At 39.8% G+C, this 12,935-nt stretch overlaps 1 protein-coding gene and 1 long non-coding RNA gene across 3 annotated transcripts in view; one reads left to right on the forward strand and one right to left on the reverse strand.

The window, feature by feature from the left end:
• The window catches only part of RIPOR2 (RHO family interacting cell polarization regulator 2), a 218,757-nt gene that overhangs the window by 135,107 nt on the left and 70,715 nt on the right, over window positions 1-12,935 (reverse strand). The window lies entirely within an intron of this gene.
• LOC139031403 (uncharacterized) overlaps window positions 1-12,935 on the forward strand; it is a 31,614-nt gene that overhangs the window by 2,369 nt on the left and 16,310 nt on the right. Inside the window, exons 2-4 of one of the 2 annotated variants that reach the window (XR_011483858.1) lie at window positions 68-130; window positions 213-283; window positions 1,925-2,018. This is a non-coding gene — a long non-coding RNA (uncharacterized lncRNA). Of the gene's footprint in view, window positions 1-67; window positions 131-212; window positions 284-1,924; window positions 5,147-12,935 lie in introns of those variants that run through there. The other variant, XR_011483857.1, reaches the window with a different exon arrangement.

Genomic DNA, 12,935 nt, shown 5'->3' on the forward strand with positions numbered 1-12,935 from the left:
TGGGGGTTAGGATGGTTGGGAACAAAACTCTGCCCATGAACGAACTTTACCTCACTTCCCAATACAGGGTGGAAGCACACGGGAGCTGATCTGGTTTTGAATGTTTGGAAGAACCTGTGTTGCCTTCCAGGTACTGTAGACCCTGTGCCCCGGTGACAAGAGGGACTGATTTTTCTCATGTAAATTAATTAGCTAATCCATGCGTTTTACAGTTAAATAGATGTCTTACATAATGTTATCTGTCAACCACTGGAGGAGACGTCTTCAGATTTTATCGACAAAGGTAAGACTTCCATAAAAGGATCCCCTGCATGGTGTTTGATAAGGAATTCCAGAGCAAGGTGTTTATAATAAATATTCCTTCACCCCTTTGCCTCAGGCTTCTGCCCCTGTCGTTCTTTTTCTTGGTTCCTCTCTTCTTTTTAAACCATAAAATAAAACTATATAAAAGACTCTTAGTAGAAATATTAAAAACTGGTATAAGGGTAATTTCGTGGGAATGTTATGAAATTCTGGTGAGAAAAAGTTCAGACCTTCCTTCCTTCCTTCTTGTACTTTCTGGATAAGATTTTCATTGGCCCCTACCTAACACACAGACTACTCTGCTTCAGTAGTAATATTTAGTTCCCTTTTCTTTGTACTCACTGGGATAGATGGCACATGTGAACGGAACTTGTGGTAAAAATAACCTTGCCACAAAGGACTCCACCCCTGCTTACCTTCCGCTGGATCTAGGGGTAAATATGTAGTGAGTGGTAAATGGGGAGTTTCCTGTATTCTGCAGTGTGCATTGCCACACCACCATCTCCAGTAGAAAGAGCTAGAATGAAAAACGTCTGCCTCTTTTGAAATGTGGTGAAGCAACACTGAATTCAGAAATGCGATGACTACATTTTCTGTACTATATTGCATTCTTTTGCACAATATGAAAGAACACAACATGAGAAACCAACAAAGAAGGAAATGGAACCACCGAGGTTGTTGCTGGGCAGGCTGCAAGGAAAAGAGCAGAAAGTTAAATGCCCCACCTAGCTAACATCCTCTCGTGGGTGTTATTTCTCTCGCCAAGGCTCTGAAACTTGCCTCTTGTCCATTATTCTTTCCCATCATCCATCCATTCATCTGTCCATCTATCCATCCATCCATCCACCCAAGATTCATTTGGTACCCTGCCATTCTAGCCGCTGGAAACACAGACTATCAGTGATATGCTGGTAAAGGTTAAAGAGCTAGCTTCTGGGCGGGGTGAGGGGGAGCTGATGGGCAATATTTGTTGATTTTCATAGTGGAAATACTCCTACTGTGACTGATTTCAAGTTACCAACAAGGATGGCATCACTAAACACAAAGCTGGGAAGTGACACACAGTAGCAAACCATTATATTGCATTTTAATCCTACAGATACAATAGATGCAAAAAGTTCATTAGTTAAATGGGGGTAACTAGGAAGTGATAAGTTTTGGGTAATTGTTAAGTTTGTTGTCAATATATTCAATTGTACATTTATGTAACTTAAGTTTATATAACAGCTGTTATAACAATCAGCTCACAACATTTCTAAAAATTTAACAATTGACTTTTGCTAGCAGGCATGAGTTGGCTCTAGCAGGACACTGGACAGAGAAATGTAATGTTGGCCATCTGCTCTGTGAGAGCCTTTTTTGGTCTGGGAAAGAAGATGTACACATATGTAAATAATTAGTAACCCTATACTTGATATGGTGTCACAGCAGGGGACAATGCTGGGTATTAGAATTAGTGGGGAAGTACAGTGAGACACCCCCCGCTATCCAGAATAAAATTACCTTGAGGAGAGGGTGGTGACCTGAATTCAACACAAGCACCAGAATACACAGAGTGGGGTTGGTTTGAACTCAGCATGTGGCTCTTTCTTTTTCAACAATGTTTTCTATTTCTACTCAGTGTCTTCAGACCTAAACACCCTGGCACAATTGTTATCCTCGGCAGGGTGTTGACTGGGCAATGGAAAACAAGCCGAGACACCCCAGCAGGGCGGGTGAGTACTGGGGTGATCAAGGACCCCTAACCAAGTGATCAGGTAAAAGGAGTCATCTGTTGAACTGTGCAGGCCCTGTCTTCAGCAGCGACATCTCATGGCAACAAAATGAACAGCATAAATTGGATTGATGACAGCTTCCAATTCCCACAATTCCTGGCATTGATAGTAAAATTTATGCCCTTTGGAAGGAGAAAGTCCCTGAGATTTTTAGACAGTTTGGTGGCTGGCCAGAACTTAAGGGGTTTCCTCCTAATGTGGCATATGTGGACTTAAGTAAATAGTTAAAAAAAAAAAAGCAACTAGGAGCTGTGACCGTCTATATTCTGATTTGGAAAGCAGGTTGTCGGTGACAATCTGCCACACGTGTGTATGTGCACTTAGAGAAAAAGATGTTGGCCAAAATGTTAACAAGTGATTCCCTCTGGATGACAAGTTCTGCAGAGAGGGTTTACTTTTGCCTGCACAATTTAATGTTTTTTTGGTTTGTTTTTTTTTGCAAAAATTAATCAGAAGCTCAGTGGGTAAAGAATCTGCTTGAAGTGCAGGAGACCTGGATTTGATCCCTGGGTCAGGAAGATCCCGTGGAGAAGGAAATGGCAACCCACTCCAGTATTCTTGCCTGGAGAATCCTATGGACAGAGGAGCCTGGTGGGCTACAGTCCATGGGGTCGTAAGAGTAGGACACAATTTAGTTACTAAAGAGAGAGAGAGAGAAAGACAAGTGAGGTTAAAGATGGAAATCTAAAACACAGCCATAATCCCAACAGCCGGAAATAAACACAGTTGGTATTTTGGTGTGTGACCTTCTAGACCTCCTCCTATGCATGGTGTTTTCCTTTGTCACCTCTCATCAGCCTTAGGCTAGTCTGTCTCTATTTCCTGACCTGCACTTCTGAGCACTAAGGGCCAAAACAGTTCATACTGTTCTTGTAAATTTTTTAAGACAGTAAGCCCTTCATCTCAGCTCACACATTTTTTAAAGATATATCTCTACTCAAGAGGGAGGAGATAAATTTATACACATAGCTGATCCATGTCGTACAGCAGAAACTAACAGAACATTGTAAAGCAATTATATGCCAATTTAAAAAATAACAAAATAATAAAAAGATTTATCTCTAATCAGTCCCTTTTCATTCCCCACAGCTATTTCAAAGTTTAAGTCATTCTTTGAATCTTATTTCTCATTTCAGAGAAAATACAGACCATCTATACATTAAATAAGTATTTTTCACACAATGTAAATTATTCTGTAATTTTATAAATCTTTTTCCTCTTACAATAGATGATGAATATTTCTTGCATGACTTCAAATAGTCTCCTACAATGAGATTTTATAATAATTTTTGAAAGTTAAAAAAATATTTTTCTTATTTTAAAAGCAGCACATGCTCATGGTAGAAAAATTGGAAAGTACAGCTAAAAGGAAGAAAAATGAAATACCTATAACCCCATCTCTGAGATGTAACCAACTGTCATAATTTTATATATGTCTATTTTATTGAAATATGTTCAGTCATTACAAGGATATGTTTTACAGCACAGGGAATATAGCCAATATTTTATAACTTTAAATGGAGCATAATTTATAAAAATATTGAATCACTATGTTGTATACCTGAAATTAATATAGTATTGTAAGTCAACTATGCCTCATTTAAATATATATATGTAAAACTACAAGAAAAAATAGGTTCTGTTAGGTATCATTCTTTATCATCTTTGATATATGAATCTTATTGAATTCTCATAACACATTGTAGAGTTGCTATTATGATGATAATCTCCATTTTCTAGATCAGGTGACCCAGGTTCTAAGAACTAAGTGTACTAACCAAATTTGCATCACAGTAAGCAATAGATTTGGGATTTGGATGGAGGCAGTCTGCCTCTGGAGGCGGCATTCCTAACAACTCATCTACAGAGCTCTAAGCTTATAGAGAACATCTTCCCATGTTAAATATTTAATGAGAAATATTACTTTAATATTAGCATGGAAACATATACATTACTATATGTAAAACAGATAGCCAATGGGAATTTGATGTGTGACACAGGGAGCTCAAACCAGATGCTCCTTGACAACCTAGAGGGGTGCGGGACATAGGAGGGAGGTTCAAGAGGAAGGGGACATATGTATACCTATGGCTGATTCATTTTGATGTGTGGCAGAAACCAACACAATATTGGGAAGCAATTATCCTTCAATTAAAAATAAATAAATTTTGAAAAAAGTATTACTTTTTGTGTCACGCTTATAGAGATCTACCAGACCCCACAATCAGACAAATACTGAGTTTTGTTTACACATGGTTGTTTTAAGACTTTCATTTTCCATTCATAGTTACATGTGGGATTACTTTTATGCTGTGGATAAATTCTCAATTCAGCTTCTTCCAAATGGTTAACCAGCCCTCCAAGTTTTAGGCATTGAGTAACCTTTCTCCAGTGATTTAACTGCTACCTTTGTTCTTGCTTCTTCTTGCTTTCCTTGGAAACTTGTTTTATTTAGTATCTGCTATCTCTCTTGGATCTTGAAAATCTGAACTAGCTTTGAGTTTTCTGTATATTTACTTGGTGAATTGATTGCTATACTTGTTCATTCAATGATACTTATATGAAATACAACAGTAAATAAGATTTTAAACATCTCTTGAGGCTTAAAGTCTAGATTTATTATGTGCCAGGCAATGTTCTTAATGATTTAGAAATATCTCATCTGATCCTTATAACAAGGCAATAAGATAGGTACTATTTTTTAGTCTCCAGTTTTCATATGAAAACATGAAGAAGTTAGGTAGCTTGCCTAAAGTCTCTTAGCTGGTAAGTAGGGGATTGGGGTAAGTCAATAGTCAATTTCCATTTAATGCAATAAATGTTATTTATCATGGGGAAGTACAGGGTTCTGTGAGAGCTCTTAGCAAGGGCCATGAGGGTCAGGAAAGACTTTCAGAGAAAGAGACACCCAAATGACTCCTAAAGAATGAGGAGTAGACTGAACAGAGACTCCTGATGGGAACTGTGAGTGGGGAGGGGGAGTAGAAATAGTTAAGCTGGACAGAGCCACAGTATAATGTCCTAGAAAAGAGAGCAATAGAGAATGTTATGTACTAGAAACTGAAAGAAATGATGTGTGGTTGGGACAGAGGGTGGGGTAGGGTGGGAGGGAGGTGAAAGGTCCTGGGGTTGGAAGGGTCAACAGAAGTACATCATCTTGTGAGTCCCTTTACGGAAATTGTAACTGCAGTTAAATATCAGAGGAGACAGAGAAAGGTTTTGAGCAGGAGAAAGGTTAGCTGCTGGGTAGAGGATGGATGTCAAGGAGGGCAAGAGTGTGGGCAGAGTCAACTATTTAAGGGGTTCTTGCAACAATCTAGGTGAGAAATGATGTTGCTTGTAGAGCAGTAGAAATGAGATGAAGAGAAACAAACAGGTGGATTCAGATGTTTCCTCCAAAGGAGTTTGACTGAACAAGCAGTGAAAAAAAGGGGATTCAGTGATTACAATCTGGCCCTTGACTTAACCTAGTAATTCTCCCATATTACCGTCTACGGCTTTGGTTTAAATGCAGATAATAAACAGACAAGACTTCCCTGGTGGCTCAGTGGTAAAGAATCTGCCTGCCAATACAGGAGACACAGGTTCAATCCCTGGATTGAGAAGATCCTCTGGTGAAGGAAATGGCAACCCACTCCAATATTCTTGCCTGGGAAATTCCATGGTCAGAGGAACTTGGAGGGCTACAGTACATGGGGTTGCAAAAGAGTCAGTCATGACTTAGCAACTAAACAAGAAATAACAAGAAGACTTAATATGCAGAGGAGAAAAGATAACTTGTCTAGAGTCTAATCACAACTGACATCCTCCTTCACCACTCACTAAACCCTTATTGAGGGAGATCGGCAAAGTTTATAGATGTGGCAAATGTTAAGTACATTATCTCTAGTGGTAGGATTGAAAGTGAAAGTGAAGTTGGTCTGTCGTGTCCGACTCTTTGCGACCCCAAGGACTGCAGTCCACCAGACTCCTCAGTCCATGGAATTTTCCAGGCAAGAGTACTGGAGTGGGTTGCCATTTCCTTCTCCAGGGGATCTTCCTGACCCAGGGATTGAACCCGGGTCTCCCGCGTTACAGGCAAACGCTTTATCGTCTGAGCCACCAACCTGGGTCTAGTGGTGGGATTAGGCAAGTTAAAAAAAATTTTGCAGCTTTATTGACATAAGTTTTGTGTACCATAAAATGTACCATTTAGAGTATTTGGTTGAATGGTTTTGGGTATATTCAGAGTTGTGCAACCATTACCACAACCTAATTTTAGAACACATTCAGTCTCTCAAAAAGAAACCCTGTACCAGTAAGTAGTCATTCCCTATTCAAGTTTTTGCACTTCACCCAGGCCCAGGCAACCATTTAGCCACTTTCTGTAGAAATGGCAGGATTTTTCGTTTCTGGACATCTCACATAAATACCGTCATATAATATGCAGTCTTCTGTGGTTTGTTTCTTTCACTTAGTATCATGTCTTCAAGGTGCATTCTTGTTAAAACACGTAACAGTACTTCATTCCCTTAAATGGTTGAATGACATTCCATTGTATAAATATACCACGTTTAGTTTATACATTCATTAGTTAGTAGGCATTTGAGTTTATTCCACCTTTTGGCTATTAAGAAGATTGCAGCCGTGAACACTGACTGTACACCTTTTTGTGTGGAACTGTGTTTTCCAAAGCTACCACACCATTTTATATTCCCACCTGCAATGTGTGACAGTTTCAGCATCTTTGCATCTTCTTTAATACTTGCTATTGTCTGTCTTCACATCCCAGTGGGTGTAAAGTGGTATCTCACTGCAGTTTTGGTTTGCATTTCCCTAACAACAAATGATGTTGGGCAATTTTTCATTGGCTATTTGTAGATATTCTTTAGGTAAATGTCTAGACAAATTCTTGGCCTATTTTAAAACTGGGTTATTTATCTTTGTAAGCATTCTTTACATATTCTAGACACAAGCCCCTTATGAGATGTGTGATTTGCAAGTATTTTCTCCTATTCTGTGGGTTATATTTTCTTGATGGTGTCCTTTGATACAGAAAATTTTATATTTTGATGTAATTAAATTTTTTCATTTGTTTGTTTACCTGTGCTTTATAAGAAACCATTGCCTAATCCTTTAGTCATTAAAGGATTTAAATCCTTTAATGTCATTAAAATTTGTTCCTACAATTTCTGCTGGGAAATCTGTAGTTTTAGCTCTTACATTTAGGCTAAGGTCCAAATTGAGTTAGTTTCTGCATATTGTGTAAGCAAAAAGTCCAACATCTTTCTTTTGCATGTGGTTATTCAGCACCATTTGTTGAAAAATTCCCCATCTGAATTATCTTGGCATGCATAGTTTTATTCTTTATACTTTCTTTCCCCAAATTATCAAAAGACAGAAAGAAAGAAAATCAAATCCACAATTTTCCTTTTATTAGAAAAAGCAGTAGTTCATTAGAAACAGCATATGATCCAAACATTTCAGTTGAGTTGGATTTAACTGGGGATCCTTTCTGACATACGATGAAGTCATTCCTTTATCTTTTCCCCCCTGTGAAAACAGCCAGTCTCCTCTCAAGTCCTACTGTTTTAAAGTTTATGAGAGCAGAACTAAGCAACACTGAATGGCGTACAAGTAAAGTGAAGCTCCTTAGAAATAGCTAATAATTTCCTTAAGGATGTTATGTGTCAGATACCTGGGAGAAGTTACTCTTGTGCTGGGGTAGGAAATAAATGTAGTTTAGCTCCAAGAGTTATTTGATTATAATGCCAATTTAAAAATCTTGTCAAGGTTTATGGAGAAGCACATAATGTTTGGTATTATACATTTGCCAAATGAAACTTTAAAATGCTTAACTCCCTCAGAGGACATTGCTGGTAGTATTGTCAACTGTATCAGTCTTTGGTGAAAGTTATCTTGATAACAGGTTAACACTGTTAATGGTTTCACCCAGTGAGATCTTTTGGAAAAAAACTTAAGGAAATACTCTAGGAGTAGAAAAACTACATACAAAGATATTTTGCTATAGGCAAAAATGGAAAAATATCTCAATGCCCAAGAAGCAGAGGAGGGATAAATAAACTAGGTTCTACAGTGAAATAGAACCCTAAATAATAACTGTGGTCTGGTAGTCACATGAATGCATATACTAAATAATGTTGAAGTGAGCAAAACAGAATTTGCACATACCCCTTAATTGAAATGGTCTAAGGATGGATGGATGCTGACAAAGCTTAAAATTAATATAATATTAAAATCCATTTGATCTTTTTGCACAGAAAAAAGGCTACTTGAATGTAAAATGGAAGTAAAATTCTTTTTGAAAGTCCAAATAAGCAACTTTTATAAGCATAAAAGAAAACAAAATAAATCTTTTTCTTAGTTATTTCCCAGTTCATCAAATCCTTATTTTTCTAGGAAAAAAGAATAAAACTTTGGAAAGAAGAAAGTAGAGATTTCTCAGAATTTAGCTATTGAGAATTCTCATTCCTGAGAAATGCAATCCATGCCTTGATGAAGCATTATTTCTTTGATATTGATGAATTACATTAAGAATGTGTCTGCATAGAGTTTGGGGTGAGAAAGAGTGAGGTTTCAGTTGGGGAGGTATGCTAATTTACTGGGGCTGCAATAGCAAAATACTAAAACCACAGAAATGGATTCTCTCCTGGTTCTGGAGTCTGAAGTCAAGGTGTTGGCAGGACTCTGAGAGGAGCCTGTTCCATGCTTGCTCCCAGCTTCTGGGGACTCCCGTCAGTCCTTGGCGCTCCCTGGCTTGCAGGCACATCATTTCAATCTCTGCCTCTGTCATCACATGGCACTCTCTCCCTGTGTCTCTGTATCTTCTAAAAGGGTATGGATTACAGGCCCACCTCACTCCAGTATAACCTCATTTTAACAAATCACACTTATAATAACCCCATTTCCAAATATGGTTATCATGTGAGGTACTGTGTTAGGACTTCAATCTTTTGGGGAAGACAAAGTGAGTGAAAGTTGCTCAGTCATGCCTGACTATTTGCAGCCCTGTGGACTGTAGCCTGCCGGGCTCCTCTGTCCATGGAATTCTCCAGGCAAGATTACTGGAGTGGGTTGCCATTTCCTTCTCCAGGGGATCTTTCCGACCCAGGGATCCTGCATTGCAGGAGAGTCTTTACCATCTGAGCCACCGGGGAAGCCCACTATTAAGAGACATTTCTAAGTATGAAGACAGGTCAACTTAAAATGTATCAGCAGAGACATGCTTGACTTTATTTTATAATCTATAGACAATACATTAGAATATGTAATGAATCCATACACCTTTTCCAAAGGAATACCCAAGACAGAAGGGAGGACAAAATTCAACCCTTAACAGGTGGCCTTGGAAATAATTTAACTAATATATTATTTGGATTCATTCCAGAATGTTCTCAGAACAAAATCTAGGCCCACGACAGGTCCTAGGAATATCCACTCAGGAAAAGTAGTTGGTAATGGGGGATTAGCTCAACATTCAGAAAACTAAGATCATGGCATCCAGTCCCATCACTTCATGGCAAATAGATGTGGAAACAATGGAAATGGCGACAGACTTTATTTCTGGGGCCTCCAAAATCATTGCAGATGGTGACTGCAGCCATGAAATTAAAAGACACTTGCTCCTTGGAAGAAAAGCTATGACCAACCTAGACAGCATATTAAAAAGCAGAGACATTACTTTACCAACAAAGGTCTGTCTAGTCAAAGCTATGGTTTTTCCAGTAGTCATGTATTGATGTGAGATTTGGACTATAAAGAAAGCTGAGTGCTGAAGAATTGATGCTTTTGAGCTGTGGTGTTGGAGAAGACTCTTGAGAGTCCCTTGGACTTCAAGGAGATCCAACCAGTCCATCCTAAAGGAAATTAGTCCTGAATATTCATTGGAAGGACTGATGCTGAAGCTGAAACTCCAATACTTTGGCCACCTGATGCGAAGAACTGACTCATCTGAAAAGACCCTGATGCTGGGAAAGATTGAAGGCGGGAGGAGAAGGAGACAACAGAGGATGAGATGGTTGGATGGCCTCACTAACGCAATGGATGTGAGTTTGAGAAAGCTCTAGGAGTTGCTGATAGACATGGAAGCCTGGTGTGCTGCAGTCCATGGGGTCGCAAAGAGTCAGACATGACTCAGTGAACTGAACTGAACTGAAATGGGGATTGGTCCTATGAGAGTAGGATGGATTGCTCTAATAAACTGCTGACTATTTTTCCTGAGAGGGTGGCCTCACTTCTGGCTGACCAAGGAAATAAATGGTTAAGCCTGATGCGTGAAGACAGATGGAGGCTATTTCAGGGGAGCTTCTCTTCCCTTGATTCTGTATTTCCACATAGAGGAACACACAGTAGAGAAATGGCCCTGTCCTCATCCCTCCCTCATTCAGCCTTCTCAGTGGAGGAGGAGTGACTGGGCTGATTGGTGAATTTGGAAGATGCTCCAACCATCCTCTTTGTCTCCTCTTTAGGGCCAGCTGCCTTTGTGTCCTCTGCTTGTCCACACACTAAACTGTCCTAGGGCAGTGTCCCATGGGGGAGGCTAGCAGTTGTCCAGTGCTGCTTATGACCGGGCGGGTAAGTCTGCCCAGATCTGGGGAGGAGGGCAGATGGAGATTAACCCATCACTTGGCCAAGAGATCTAAGCCACACCGTCCAAACTGGTCTTTATCTACATTGGAATCTGTCTGCATTTTCTGTAATATAGGTGTTATTTTGATTTTCTTCTGCCTATTTTCTCTATCTAAGTTTCATATGGTTCCAAATTTGGGGTGGGGGGGAAGATGCCTCTCTAGGTTTCTTGCACCTCCAGAAAAGGATGCACTTAGCTCATTTGCAGATACTCCCTCTGCGCCAAGATACCAGATGTGACAGACATAAAGGAGGAATATGGAGGAAGCCTGTTATTAACCTCCATCTCCCAAGCCCTTCCTCCTTTCAGTCATGAGTGAGGGGCAGGATGTGCTAAAGCCCTGAAAGGGGCAGTGGTGAGAATAAGAGGATGTTTGTCCATTTCTAGCTGCTTTTGTGCCCATTTATCAACCAGCAAACATTTAAGGAGAGTCTGCTCTGGGCAAGGTGCCATCCTAGTCCCCACTGGGAACACAAAGAACCGTAAGGCAAACAAAGTCCATCCTCAATAGATTTACAGTCTTGTTGAAGAAACAAGGCACATAAAAAAGACAAGTTACAAAACAAGACAGGATGTGGTCAGTGCCAGTGAGTTTTACAGGCAGTGAAAGAGCCATGAAAATTCAGAGGAAGAAGAACACTGTGGAACACTTTTAACTGATAAGAAACTGGGGAGACTTGTAGGAGAAGAGAGTATTCCAGGCCAGGCGAACTGTGTGTGAAAAGTTAGAATGTTCAAGATATTTTAGTAAGCAATTGGAGCAAGGTTTAAGGAGTCCCTGCTCTGTGAAGCCAGGGGATGAGGTGGATACAGGATAACATGGTTGTCAGGAGAGTGGGCTCTGAAGCCAAATGTGTAGACTGGAACTCCAGCTTGGACTCATCGGGCAGCTCTAGGGCAAGTCATTAAAGTCTACAAGCTTCAATTTCCCCCTCTGTGTGCTAGGTCCTGAGGTTACATCACTAAGTAACAAAAGTCCTATTTAATATTTTGGGCTTACTGTATGGCAGGGGTGCTATTTTAAGAACTTTATGTGTTAATTTGTTTAATCCACAGAGTAACCCAGGAAAGTGGGTGCTTTCATTAGCCTTGTTTTATAAATGAAGAGGGCGTCCCTTGTGGCTCATATGGTAAAGAATCTGCCTGCAATGCAGGAGACCAGGTTCAATCCCTGGGTCGGGAAGATCCCTGGAGAAGGGAAAGGCTACCCACTCCAGTTTTCTTGCCTGGAGAATTCCATGGACAGAGGAGTCTGGCAGGTTATAGTCCATAAGGTTGCAAAGAGTTGGACACAATTGTCAACTAACACTACCACTATAAATGAAGAAAGTGTGGTCCAGAGAGGTGAATCTCCTTGCTCTAGGTCTTACAGCCCACAAGGAGGAGAGGCTGGATGCCCACCCAAGCAGTCTGGTGCCAGAACCCATGCTCTTAACTCATTGTGTGAACTGGCCTTTGAGGTGGCGAGTTCTCAAAGGGTGTGGCAGGGTGATATGCAATGGCATAGTGCAGTAATGACCTTGAGCACCAGATAAGGAAAATAAGAATATCTTGCAACTGGAATTCTTTTCCATCTACTGTTTTGCTGGTTAAATAAGTTGCTTTGGACTTATAATTATAGGTTCCATGTGGCCACTGAAGGCCTTGCAGGAGAGACAAATAAAAAAACTATTTTAGGATTGTTCTTTCTGTGACATAAATTGTGGTTTGGCGGGGAGAGAGTTTGGAGGTAGCGGGCACTAATTATAAGGGATGATAAGGCCTGGATCTAGGGCAGGGGCTGTGGGAATAAAAACTGAGGGACCTATTTGAAAGATGCTAAAAGGAAGAATATTAGCATCATTTAACAATGCTTAATATACTAGTCTGTCATAATATTTATGACACATACAGAGTTGTGGTTTTTAAATGACTTTGCAATCTCTAATTAATTAATCTATTTAACATGCCAAGAGACATCATTAATTTTTAAAGGAGGCAGTTGATCTCAAGAAAGCATACTTTTCTTTCATAGCCCATCTTTTTATTTGGTTTTCATGGTATTATACATTGCCTGAAAGAGGTAAGAGAAAAGAGACTTCATGTTTGTTTACTATGCTAAGTTTTGAGCCTACTTAAAGAATAGCATTTGAGAAGGGGTAACCTAGAGCTAAAACAGGAGACTGTCAATTGGTGGATGTAAAAATGTGACAATTCTTCTGGCCACATTAGTTCTATGAAAACCTCAC

This window comes from Odocoileus virginianus, chromosome 27, assembly GCF_023699985.2.
Source record: "Odocoileus virginianus isolate 20LAN1187 ecotype Illinois chromosome 27, Ovbor_1.2, whole genome shotgun sequence".
Classification (NCBI taxonomy): Eukaryota; Metazoa; Chordata; class Mammalia; order Artiodactyla; family Cervidae; genus Odocoileus; species Odocoileus virginianus.